This window comes from Schistocerca piceifrons, chromosome 11, assembly GCF_021461385.2.
Source record: "Schistocerca piceifrons isolate TAMUIC-IGC-003096 chromosome 11, iqSchPice1.1, whole genome shotgun sequence".
In the NCBI taxonomy this organism is placed as follows: domain Eukaryota; kingdom Metazoa; phylum Arthropoda; class Insecta; order Orthoptera; family Acrididae; genus Schistocerca; species Schistocerca piceifrons.
Genome location: NC_060148.1, coordinates 78,458,540 through 78,472,309, shown reverse-complemented (window position 1 = coordinate 78,472,309; position 13,770 = coordinate 78,458,540). Strand labels below are relative to the sequence as shown.

Here is a 13,770-nt window from a genome sequence, read left to right as displayed (position 1 = left end):
TAGTTAGGTTTAAGTAGTTCTAAGTTCTAGGGGACTCATGACCTCAGATATGAAGTCCCATAGTGCTCAGAGCCATTTGAACCATTTTTTTGCAACCGTGGATCCATTCAAATATACGAACGTGCAGGGAGACAGCGGACTGTGCGTACCCCAGAGTTGGAGGACCAGGCTCTACTGAACCCTAGTACAAGCTCCAGCCAAGTGGCTCGTTGCCAAAATAGTGTAAGTCAAAGTACGATTATGCGTATCGTGCATGACAACTGCTATTATCTCTATCACCTGAAACTAGAGCAAAGGTTATCGGCAGCGGATTTGTCTCTATGACAAGGATTTTGTCGCTTTTATCACAATTGTGGCATTTCTGTCATCAGCCGTCTTTACCGACGAAGCAACCTCTACCAGAACTGGCACCATCAGTCTGAATAACCGTCATGTGTGGGCTACAGATAGTCCTTGGGGAATGGTTGAGGTGTGTCATCAATCAGCATCAGTGTGTGGGCAGGGATTCTTAACGACCAGTTATTATTGGACAACGCCTCGACAGTATTCCTAAGGAATACTCTGCTTGAGCTGCCTGAGAATGTGCCTTTGTTAATATGACAGGTTAACTTCTGCCATTACAGTTCGCTGGCACCTCAACATCTTCCCCGGATGTTGGATAGGAAGCAGAGGTCCTAGCGCGGCCTGCTACATCATTGGACTTAGACCCCATGGATTTTTACCTCTGGGGCATATGAAACACGTTGTGTATGCTGAGCCTGTTCGTCGTGTGCAGAAGATGTCTGTGACGCTATTCGGAGAGAGGCCGGAACGTGCGACAGAATGCGACAATGTATGACGTGACTTGTGAACGGGCGTATTGCGTCCCATGGATGCCGCTCTGAGCATCTGTTGTGAAGTGGACTGTGTTCTGGGACGATCTGTTGTCAATGCACGCACATCGTCCATTTCCGGACACATGCTCACAGGACCTCCATTTCCAGTCCGCAATCCGTTACTCCAGTATGTTTTTTTTATTAATGTTATTTTAGTGATTCAGATCCGTTTTCTAGGTTTTAATACAGGTTTTGGAGATTGACAATATCTGTCTGCCGCCAGCAGTCTCGCCTTACCAGAATGAGATTTTCACTCTGCAGCGGAGTGTGCGCAGATATGAAACTTCCTGGCAGATTAAAGCTGTGTGACGGACCGAGACTCGAACTCGGGACCTTTGCATTTCGCGGCCAAATGCTCTACCAATTTTTTTTAAAAAATCTCATTTTGTTCGTTTTCGTTCGTTGTATCTGCTCAGGGCAAACGTCGAAAGACGCCCGCTTCAGTTCGTCGTTGATCCATTAACTCATTTTTTTTTTATTACACAGGGCAGCTATCCCCGTGACCGAACACGATGAGTTACCGTGCCGCCACCAACTGAGCTACCCAAGCACAACTCACGTCCTCTTCTGACAGCTCTACTTCCGCCAGTACCTCGTCTCCTACCTTCCAAACTTTAAGTTTCATATCAGCACACACTCCGCTGCAGAGTGAAAACCTCATTCCAGAAACATCCCCCAGGCTGTGGCTAAGCCATGTCACCGCAATATCCTTTCTTTCAGAAGTGCTAGTTCTGCAAGGTTCGCAGGAGAGCTTCTGTAAAGTTTGGAAGGTAGGAGACGAGGTACTGGCGGAAGTAGAGCTGTCAGAAGAGGACGTGAGTTGTGCTTGGGTAGCTATGTTGGTAGAGCACTTCCCCGCGAAAGGCAAAGGTCCCGAGTTCCAGTCTCTATCCGGCACACAGTTTTAATCTGCCAGAAAGTTTCAGTCTCGCCTTAATTGATGCATGGGGAGGCGCTGGCGGCAGTCGCTTTCTCCATTCGATTCACCCGGATCGATAGTTTCCCTCTCCCGTCGCTTATCTTTGCCTCGCTGGCCGGTGGTGGTGCTGCTGGGCTGCCGGGCAGACGGGTTTTTGGCTCCGGAACGGCCGGTACGTGTCGCTGCTCAGAGAGTGAAACTTGTGTTTGCGTGGATTTTGCTGGATTTGAGTGGTCTATGTGGCTCGGAGTGCGGAAGCGGGCCTGTTATTGCAAGTTCTTGACGCGTGACTGGGCCACGGTGTTCTACACAGGACGCTGAGCAATGTGTTATTCATTTTGGCTACTGGAGTTGAACTACACTACTGGCCATTAAAATTGCTACACCAAGAAGAAATGCAGATGGTAAACGGGTATTCATTGGACAAATATATTATACTACAACTGACATATGATTACATTTTCACGCAATTTGGGTGCATAGATCCTGAGAAATCAGTACCCAGAACAACCACCTCTGGCCGTAATAACGGCCTTGATACGCCTGGGCATTGAGTCAAACAGAGCTCGGATGGCGTGTACAGGTACAGCTGCCCATGCAGCTTCAACACGATAACACAGTTCATCAAGAGTAGTGACTGGCGTATTGTGACGAGCCAGTTGCTCAGCCAGCATTGACCAGACGTTTCCAGTTGCTGAGAGATCTGGAGAATGTTCTGGCCAGGGCAGCAGTCGAACATTTTCTGTATCCAGAAAGGCCCGAACAGGACCTGCAACATGCGGTCGTGCATTATCCTGCTGAAATGTAGGATTTCGCACGGATCGAATGAAGGGTAGAGCCACGGGTCGTAACACATCTGAAAAGTAACGTCCACTGTTCAAAGTGCCGTCAATGTGAACAAGAGGCGACCGAGACGTGTAACCGATGGCACCCCATACCATCACGCCGGGTGATCCACCAGTATGGCGATGACGAATGCACGCTTCCAATGTGCGTTCACCGCGATGTCGCCAAACACGGATGCGACCATCGTCATGCTGTAAACAGAACCTGGATTCAACAGAAAAAATGACGTTTTGCCATTCGCGCACCTAGGCTGGTCGTTGAGCACGCAATCGCAGGCGCTCCTGTCTGTCATGCAGCGTCAAGGGTAAGCGCAGCCACGGTCTCCGAACTGATAGTCCGTCCTGCTGCAAACGTCGTCGAACTGTTCGTGCAGATGGTTGTTGCCTTCAAACGTCCCCATCTGTTGACTCAGGGATCGAGACGTGGCTGCACGATCCGTTACAGCCGTGCGGATGAGATGGCTGTCATCTCGACTGCTAGTGATACGAGGCCGTTGGGATACAGCACGGCGTTCCGTATTACCCTCCTGAACCCACCGATTCCATATTCTGCTAACAGTCATTGGATCTCGACCGACGCGAGCAGCAATGTCGCGATACGATAAACCGAAATCGCGATAGGCTACAATCCGACCTTTATCAAAGTCGGAAACTTGATGGTACGCATTTCTCCTCCTTACACGAGGCATCACAACAACGTTTCACCAGGCAACGCCGGTCAACTGCTGTTTGTGTATGAGAAATCGGTTGGAAACTTTCCTCATGTCAGCACGTTGTTGGTGTCGCCACCGGCGCCAACTTGGTGTGAATGCTCTGAAAAGCTAATCATTTGCATATCACAGCATCTTCGTCCCGTCGGTTACATTTCGCGTCTGTAGCACGTCATCTTCGTGGTGTAGCAATTTTAATGGCCAGTAGCGAGTGTACCACGCAGCTGTCTACTGAAGAAGTAGACATTCAAGCTTTCTAGTTTTGCACTCGCGCCTACCCGTGTTATCACTAGTTTCTACCATTTCTTATGAGTGTCAATATTTTATTGGAACTGCGACGTACTGGTGTAATAATATTATGCTTTGTCTTATCGTTGCCCCTTTAATACTCGTCTGTTTGTGCTGGGGCAACTTTACGTATTTTGAAATTTGAGGTCTACAGTTAACGCTTTTAACCATTTTTAGTTTGCCCTTGTCTTGATGTGGTCTATCTTTGCAGACTTTTATCTGACTATATTCTGGGGCTGTTAACATTGTTTCTTTTGGCTGTGGCTGTGTGTCTGTGCTTTTCTGTTTGCGCACTGCAGCGGGCACCTAGTTCATGTCTAAATCAACGCCTTGGCCGAGCAATACCAGAGGAACGGGAGGTTCTGTTGGCCGCGGGGAAAATGGCAACCGATACGGCGGCCACTGAGCTCTTCGGGTTGCAGTGAGTGGGGATCTTGCATTACGTTAAGTTTCCTCTGCATTGGGATGCCAAGGTGTCTGTTCCGTTTGCTATACTGCTTATATGTTTACCTTCAAAACTATAAAGAGAGGAGACTAGTGTGCTAGTTGCGTGCAGCGGGAATTGAACTTATGTACATGTAAGAGAGATATACTTGATGGGTAGCGGAAATTGGAAATTATGTGAATTGTCCTATTGCGGTTGCCCAGGTGACCTGTTTAAAAGAAACTTGTTGCTGTTGTTGTGGTCTTCAGTCCTGAGACTGGTTTGATGCAGCTCTCCATGCTACTCTATCCTGTGCAAGCTTCTTCATCTCCCAGTACCTACTGCAACCTACATCCTTCCGAATCTGCTTAGTGTGTTAATCTCTTGGTCTCCCTCCACGCTGCCCCCCAATACTATATTGGTGATCCCTTGATGCCTCAGAACATGTCCTACCAACCTATCCCTTCTTCTAGTCAAGTTGTGCCACAAACTCCTCTTCTCCCGAATCCTACTCAACACCTCCTCATTAGTTATGTGATCTACCCATCTAATCTTCAGCATTCTTCTGTAGCACCACATTTCGAAAGCTTCTATTCTCTTCTCGTCCAAACTATTTATCGTTCATGTTTCACTTCCATACATGGCTACACTCCATACAAATACTTTCAGAAACGACTTCCTGACACTTAAATCTATACTCGATGTTAACAAATTTCTCTTCTTCAGAAACGATTTCCTTGCCATTGCCAGTCTACATTTTATATCCTCTCTACTTCGACCATCATCAGTTATTTTACTCCCCAAATATAAAAACTCCTTTACCACTTTAAGTGTCTCATTTCCTAATCTAATTCCCTAATTAATTCGACTACATTCCATTATCCTCGTTTTGGTTTTGTTGATGTTCATCTTATATCCTCCTTTCAAGACACTATCCATTCCATTCAACTGCTCTTCCAAGTCCTTTGCTGTCTCTGACAGAATTACAATGTCATCGGCGAACCTCAAAGTTTTTATTTCTTCTCCATGGACTTTAATACCTACTCCGAATTTTCTTTCCCCTTTACTGCTTGCTCAATATACAGATTGAATAACATCGGGGACAGGCTACAACCCTGTCTCACTCCCTTCCCAACCGTTGGTTCCCTTTCATACCCCTCGACTCTTATAACTGCCATCTGGTTTCTGTACAAATTGTAAATAGCCTTTTGCCCTCTGTATTTTACCCCTCCCACCATCAGAATTCGAAAGAGAGTATTCCAGTCAACATTGTCAAAAGCTTTCTCTAAGTCTACAAATGCTAGAAACGTAGGTTTGCCTTTCCTTAATCTTTCTTCTAAGATAAGTCGTAAGGTCAGTATTGCCTCACGTGTTCCAGTGTTTCTACGGAATCCAAACTGATCTTCCGCGAGGTTGGCTTCTACCACTTTTTCCATTCGTCTGTAAAGAATTCGCGTTAGTATTTTGCAGCTGTGACTTATTGAACTTATAGTTCGGTAATTTTCACATCTATCAAACACCTGCTTTCTTTGGGATGGGAATTATTATGATTTCACCTTTATTATTCAAGTACCCCTTGTTAAATGAAACTGATTTCACCTTTTATTATTGAAGTGCTTACAGTTCGTATAGAAGTTATAAGAAGTTGTTGTTTGCACCTAATTCAATAAGAAAGATATTGTGTAATGTATTTTCCTGACTTGTGAATAAGAGACACTTCTAGAAAATTTTTGGTAAATGCTGTGCCCTTTAGGTTAAACTGTTGATCAGTAATAAATTAGTAGTATCTTGCAAGTCCTCTGTACTTGTTATTATTTCACTTGTCATCGGTTTGCACGTAAACTCCACGTTGCATTAATCTCTGCTTCAGTCGATGGAATAGTACAGGACACGTTTTTGAAAAATTATGTGAGTAAAGTGTATGTAGTGCTGCAAGGAAAGCTGATAGGTTAGAACGCTGAGTCGCTACCTCAGACTCTGGTCTGGTGTAGACGTGGGGAGAGCAGCAGGCTGCTAAGGAAGCCCCACAGCCAGGCGCGGCTCGCGTTCTCACAACTTACCTCCCCCTCCCTAATTAGACCGAAGCCGTACGCTGCGCCCCGACAAACTCTCCTGTCTGCTATCCATTTTCCTCTCCAGTGCGATACGTGCTCCGGAAGTGGGGCGCAGCTGGGCCACACGAGGCGCGCCGGGACAATATCTCTTCCGAAGGGGCTGAAAGCTAGTACAGTGGAAAGTCGATTAACCGTCATCTTCGGGACCGTGGTCGTGACGGCTGAGCGAATAGACGGATAACAGAAACACTGTATTCCTCGAAAACATAACCTCAATCAATTATTTATAAACCATCGGTACATTGCAGTGTCCAATTCATCATATTTTGCAGGTTTCATTGTCTTTCTTGTTCGCACATGTCCATCCGTGCTCTGCATTGTTGACACATGTTGTTCTATTTTATCAGCATCACGTTTTATATCGTTAACTGTTGTTCTTCCAATACCATAAATCAGCACTACACTTGTCGCAGTTTCGCCCTTTCTTAAGCGTTTTATAATTTCAAGTTTTTTATTAAGTCCTAAAACAACACGTTTACGTTTTTCAAGTCACTGTATCACACACACCTGCACTAAATACGGCAGTGTAAAATATTAGTCAATAAAGCTTATTCAAGTGGAAAACAGCCCGCTAGATACTCGCCACAACTGGAAACCGATCCAGTGGTGATTGTTGACTCACAAGTGAGACAAAGACAAGAAAACGGGGAGATGTGTTAGCACGTCAACTGAAGGTCATATTTTATGTACCAATCTACGGCGGGCGGGTACATTCACTTCCAACTAAAATAGAGTAAATAAACTGAGCGAACGCGTCACTGCACCTTAGAGCATTCTGTTACTACAGTATTATTATGCTGTTACAGCAGTGACGGTCAACAGAAACTGACGGTTTAAAGAGTGACGCTTAATCGAGTTTTTACTGTAACATGAGTTATTCCAAGGTTCCCTCTGCGAAATACACAGCTCAAAAGAATTAGGGGTACAAGCACTTTTGCGTCAGCCATACACCTCTCAGCCCTAGTTGGAGACTGTACACAATGTGATCAAAAGCCGGCCGCTGTGGCCGAGCAGTTCTAGGCGCTCCAGTCCGGAACCGCGCTGCTGCTACGGTCGCAGGTTCGAATCCTGCTTCGGGCATGGATGTTGTGATGTACTTAGGTTAGTTAGGTTTAAGTAGTTCTAACTCTAGGGGACTGATGACCTCAGATATGAAGTCCCATAGTGCTCAGAGCCATTTGAACCATTTTTTGTGATCAAAAGTAGCCAGACACCCGGCTGAAAATGACTTACAAGTTCGTGCCGCCCTCCATGTGTAATGCTGGAATTCAATATGGTTTTGGCCCACGGGTAGCCTTGATGACAGCTTTCACTCTCGCAGGCGTACGTTCAGTCAGGTGCTGGAAGGTTTCTTGGGGAATAACAGCCCATTCTTCACGGAGTGCTGCACTGAGGAGAGGTATCGATGCCGGTCGGTGAGGCCTGGCACGGCGTTCCAAAACATCCCGAAGATGTTCTATAGGACTCAGGTCAGGACTCTGTGCAGGCCAGTCCATTACAGGGACGTTATTGTCGTGTAACCACTGCCACAGGCCGTGCAGTATGAACAGGTGCTCGATCGCGTTGAAATATGCAATCGCCATCGCCGAATAGCTCTTCAACGGTGGGTAGCAAGAAGGTGCTTAACACATCAATGTAGCCCTGTGCGGTGATAGTGCCACGCAAAACAACAGGGGGTGCAAGCGCCCTCTATAAAAAACACCACACCATAACAACACCGCCTCCGAGTTTTACTGTTGGCACTACACACACTGGCAGATGACGTTCACCGGGCATTCACCATACCCACACCCTGCCGTCGGATCGTCACATTGTGTACCGTGATTCGTCACTCCATACAACGTTATCCGACTGTTCAATTGTCCAATGGTTACGCTCCTTAATATCAAGTGAGACGTCGTTTGCCATTTACCGGCCTGCTGTGTACCTTATGAGCAGCCGCTCGACCATGAACCCAAGTTTTCTCACCTCCCGCCTAACTGCCATAGTACTTGCAGTGGATCCTGATGCAGTCTGGAATATCTGTGTAATGATCTGGATAGATGTCTGCCTATTACACAGGGGCCTAATGACCTCACATGTCAAGTCCGATAGTGTTCAGAGCCATTTGAACTATTTGCCTATTACACATTACGACCTTCTTCAACTGTCGGCAGTCTCTGTCAGTCAACAGACGAGGTCGGCCTGTACGCTTTTGTGCTGTACGTGTCCCTTCACGTTTGCACTTCACTGTCGCATCGGGAACAGTGGACGTGGGGATGTTTAGGAGTGTGGAAATCTCACGTACAGACGTATGACACAACTAACACACGATCACGTGACCGCGTTCGAAGTCCGTGAGTTCCACGGAGCGCCCCATTCTGCTCTCTCATGATGTCTAATGACTACTGAGGTCGCTGATACGGAGTACCTGGCAGTAGGTGACTGCACAATGTACCTGATATGAAAAACGTATGTTTTGGGGGGAGTATCTTCCTACAGTCACTCAACCGACACCTTACCGTACACCACGATATCATCAGCAAACAAACAGGGATTGCTGCCCACCCTGTCCGCCAAACCATTTATGTGGAGAACAACAACGGTCCTGTCACACTTCCCTGGGGCACTACCGACGCTACCCTTGTCTCCGATGCACACTCGCCGTGGAGAACAACACACTGCCGGCAGCGGTGGTCTCGCGGTTCTAGGCGCTCAGTCCGGAGCCGCGCGACTGCTACGGTCGCAGGTTCGAATCCTGCCTCGGGCATGGATGTGTGTGATGTCCTCAGGTTAGTTAGGTTTAGGTAGTTGTAAGTCTAGGGGACTGATGACCTCAGATATGAAGTCCCATAGTGCTCAGAGCCATTTGAACCATTTTTTTTAACAACACACTGGGTTCTGCTATTTAACATGTCTTCGAGCCACTCACGTATCTGTGAACTTACTCCATACGTTTCCAGAATGAGATTTTCACTCTGCAGCGGAGTGTGCGCTGATATGAAACTTCCTGGCTGATTAAAACTGTGTGCCCGACCGAGACCCGAACTCGGGACCTTTGCCTTTCGTGGGCAAGTGCTCTACCAACTGAGCTACCGAAGCAAGACTCACCCCCCCCCCCCCTCCTCACAGCTTGACTCCTGCCAGTACCTCGTCTCCTACCTTCCAAACTTTACAGAAGCTCTCCTGCGAACCTTGCAGAACTAGCACTCCTGAAAGAAAGGATATTGCGGAGACATGGCTTAGCCACAGTCTGGGGGATGTTTCCAGAATGAGATTTTCACTCTGCAGCGGAGTGTGCGCTGATATGAAACTTCCTAAAAGGTAGGAGACGAGATACTGGCAGAAGTAAAGCTGTGAGTACCGGACGTGAGTCGTGCTTGGGTAGCTCAGTTGGCAGAGCACTTGCCCGCGAAAGGCAAAGGTACCGATCTCGAGTCTCGGTCGGGCACACACTTTTAATCTTTACTCCATATGCTCGTATCTTCGTTAATAGCCTGAAATGGGGCATCGTGTCAAATGATTTCCGGAAATCTAGAAATATGGAATTTGTCTGTTGCCCTTCCTCCGTAGTTCTCAGTATATCGTCCGAGGAAAGGGCAAGCTGAGTTTCGCACTATCGATACTTTCTAAAACGATGCTAATTCGTCGATATAAGGTTCTCAGTGTCAAGAAAGTTTGTTATATTCGAACTGAGAATGTGTTCAAAAAATCACCAGAAAACAGAAGTTAGGAATATTGGTCTTAATTTTGCGGGTCTGTTCTTTTGTCCTTCTTATACACTGGAGTAACCGGCGCTTTCTTCCAGTCGCTTAGGACCTTGTGCTGGGTGAGTGAGTCACGGTAAATGCAAGCTAGGTAAGGGGCCAATGCCCTAGAGTAAAATGGTTCAAATGGCTCTGAGCACTATCGGACTTAACTTCTGAGTTCATCAATCACCTAGAACTTAGAACTACTTAAACCTAACTAACCTAAGGACATCACACACATCCATGCCCGAGGCAGGATTCGAACCTGCGACCGTAGCGGTCGCGCGGTTCCAGACTGTAGCTCCTAGAACCACTCGGCCACTTCGGTCGGCACGTGTTTAGAACTTTCAAGTAACAATGGAAAGCAATTATGTGAAGCCTGATATTGGAAACCTTCCAAACTATCACTCATTAATGACTTACGCAGCAACGTTTGGCAACGAAATCAGCCTACGTTCCTCTACCGAATAATACGAGAATTGAGCACTTTGTTCCTGTTGTTTGTCGTGGCTAAGTGATTAGCGCGTGGGGGTGTCATACGAAAGGCGACGGGTTCGTGCACGGATAGGTGCAAAAAAAATATTTTTTTTTCTTCTTCATATATGCAACATGTTCTGAGACAGTGTTATTCATGTAAGTGAAGATTTTTCTGCAGTATTCGTTATTACTTAGATGTAAGAGCACACTTCCTCAGTAATGATTTCTTGATTTCTGTGTGTTTACAAAACTAAATATGAAGTTGCTGTGAGTGAAACAACTGACAGTGACCTTTATATTTTTTCTTGTCAGAAATTATTCACCATTTTTTCGTAATACGTAGCGATTTCCGAGTACGCGGTCAGACAGGAATCCAAGAGCACAACTTGAAATACTGGGAATGTAACTAGCAACAGTCATCTTCATAATCTTGCTGGTCAGAAGTATTTATCTGCGATCGAATCCTCAACAACAGTAGACAGAGATGAAAGATCTGTGCCGTAATATTTTTAAGACTGTAGCACCAAATACGAAACATTTTCATTCATGAGACGCATGTTATAAACTTCGACGAAGTGCAGGAGCTCTCGAAAATGCGTTTTTTCAATTTTGTGTTTAAGACCCAAATCGTTGACGTATCATATAGGGAAGTGGGTACTTAATCACTTGGATCTCTAGGAGCGACTTATAACCACATTCTGTTTATCTCCTTATTCTTTGAAACTCTCAGAATCAATTTTACGGGTGTTTTTATAGACGTACTAGTAGAATGTGGTACTACACACTATTCCTAACTAATTTTCCGAAACGTAAAATCCAAAACACGATGTCATTGTGAATTAGAATGGCACAATGCGGCATGTACGACAATCTGAAGAATACAGTCAAATACGCTATCGTTACTATGCATACATGGGAACATGCGGTCAGGGAAACTAAAAATTTCTATGAATTTCAGCTGAGAATCATTTTCGTCCGACATGTCCGCTGGTATTATAGCAACACTTCGTACTACGAAAACGAAAATTCGATACTGTGGAGAATAGTGGGCCTGCATCGTCTGCTAGGCGCTTTGTGTTCGTGGCGCTGTTCGCGCTGCAGTGCGCATGCGCGGATCTGTGGCCGCTCGCTTTTGATTGGCTTGCGCGACACGAACCGACAACAGCGCTTCGGTTCTCCAGACCCGAACGGTATCGCTACCGAAATGCAAACTGAATAACACAGGGACTCTGATTCGAGTACTAGACCGTTCAGTGCTCTTAAGTACCAAAACGATCGGCACAATGGCGGAAAGATACAGAATAGGCACCCAGTAGAGTGGTACGATGCCGGCATAGAGCCCCACGTAGTAGTGTGGCACTAGACAGTGCCATTCAACGGAGATTATCTTCAAAAATACAGTTTTGTTGCCAAAACAGAGGGGGAATTAATTGATGTATTGGACTCCAGTATAAAACCATCAGTTAGACATATGTTGCATTACTTGTTGTGTGGTTACCCTGAAACGCCAATCGCTTCTACGAGGTGCATTCAAGTTCTAAGGCCTCCGATTTTTTTTCTCCGGAGTGGAAAGAGAAACATGCGCATTGTTTTAAAATGAGGCCGCGTTCATGGTCAATACGTCCCAGAGATGGCAGCACCGTATGGCGGATGGAATTTTACCGCCAGCGGCGAGAATGAGAACTGTTTTAAATACTTAAAATGGCGACGTTTTCCTTACTTGAACAGCGTGCAATCATTCGTTTCCTGAATTTGCACGGTGTGAAACCAATTGAAATTCATCGACAGTTGAAGGAGACATGTGGTGACGGAGTTACGGATGTGTCGAAAGTCCGTTCGTGGGTGCGACAGTTTAATGAAGGCAGAACATCGTGTGACAACAAACCGAAACAACCTCGGGCTCGCACAAGCCGGTCTGACGACATGATCGAGAAAGTGGAGAGAAGTGTTTTGGGGGATCGCCGAATTACTGTTGAACAGATCGCCTCCAGAGTTGGCATTTCTGTGGGTTCTGTGCACACAATCCTGCATGACGACCTGAAAATGCGAAAAGTGTCATCCAGGTGGGTGCCACGAATGCTGACAGACGACGACACGGCTGCCCGTGTGGCACGTTGCCGAGCAATGTTGACGCGCAACGACAGCACGAATGGGACTTTCTTTTCGTCGGTTGTGACAATGGATGAGACGTGGATGCCATTTTTCAATCCAGAAACAAAGCGCCAGTCAGCTCAATGGAAGCACACAGATTCACTGCCACCAAAAAAATTTCGGGTAACCGCCAGTGCTGAAAAAATGATGGTGTCCGTGTTCTGGGACAGCGAGGGCGTAATCCTTATCCACTGCGTTCCAAAGGGCACTACGGTAACAGGTGCATCCTACGAAAATGTTTTGAAGAACAAATTCCTTCCGGCACTGCAACAAAAACGTCCGGGAAGGGCTGCGCGTGTGCCGTTTCACCGAGACAACGCACCCGCACATCGAGCTAACGTTACGCAACAGTTTCTTCTTGATAACAACTTTGAAGTGATTCCTCGTGCTCCCTACTCACCTGACCTGGCTCCTAGTGACTTTTGGCTTTTTCCAACAACGAAAGACACTCTCCGTGACCGCACATTCACCAGCCGTGCTGCTATTGCCTCGGCGATTTTCCAGTGGTCAAAACAGACTCCTAAAGAAGCCTTCGCCGCTGCCATGGAATCACGGCGTCAGCGTTGTGAAAAATGTGTAGGCTGCAGGGCGATTACGTCGAGAAGTAACGCCAGTTTCATCGATTTCGGGTGAGTAGTTAATTAGAAAAAAATCGGAGGCCTTAGAACTTGAATGCACCTCGTATAACGTAGCACTTCGGTACACTTTATGCCCATTTTCACGTGTGTTGCACCCTGGCTTCACTGGGTTGTTCCGCCTCCACAGCGCAGAGGTGAACGTGTCTGGCTCCTACGCGGATGACCTGGGTTCGATTGCCGATACAGTCACAGGTTTTTTCCCTGCAGGGAGTACTGGGGTCTGGTCAAGAAAGCCGGCGTCGAACGGGAGAACGGCGCACTGAACCCATGGCCTTCCACACCGCATCCGAATGACCGCCACTATAAATGCGCGTCATTTACGACGGCGGCCGAGTTTAGGTTCGTTCTGCGCATCTGACGTGAGAAAACACAGTCAGCCAATAAACAGAGAACGACGTTGCCAGAGCTCGACTGCAGTGCAGGGCACGGACAAGTGGCTTCAGTTTTAGAAACGTTCAGTCTTAAATACAGTAATAGAACAAAAGCAATGTCTTGATACCAGATGTTCTTTTATAGAAAGTTTGGAAAAAGCATTCTTCATACCAATTGCTGCATATTCTATTAATTAATTAAACCAAACAAGCAATACGCCTCCTAATTG

General features: G+C 46.5%; 1 protein-coding gene across 1 annotated transcript in view; it reads right to left on the bottom strand.

Annotated features, from left to right (window-relative positions):
• LOC124719894 (alpha-mannosidase 2) overlaps positions 1 to 13,770 on the bottom strand; it is a 784,015-nt gene that overhangs the window by 369,934 nt on the left and 400,311 nt on the right. The gene's annotated exons all lie outside the window — the stretch shown is intronic.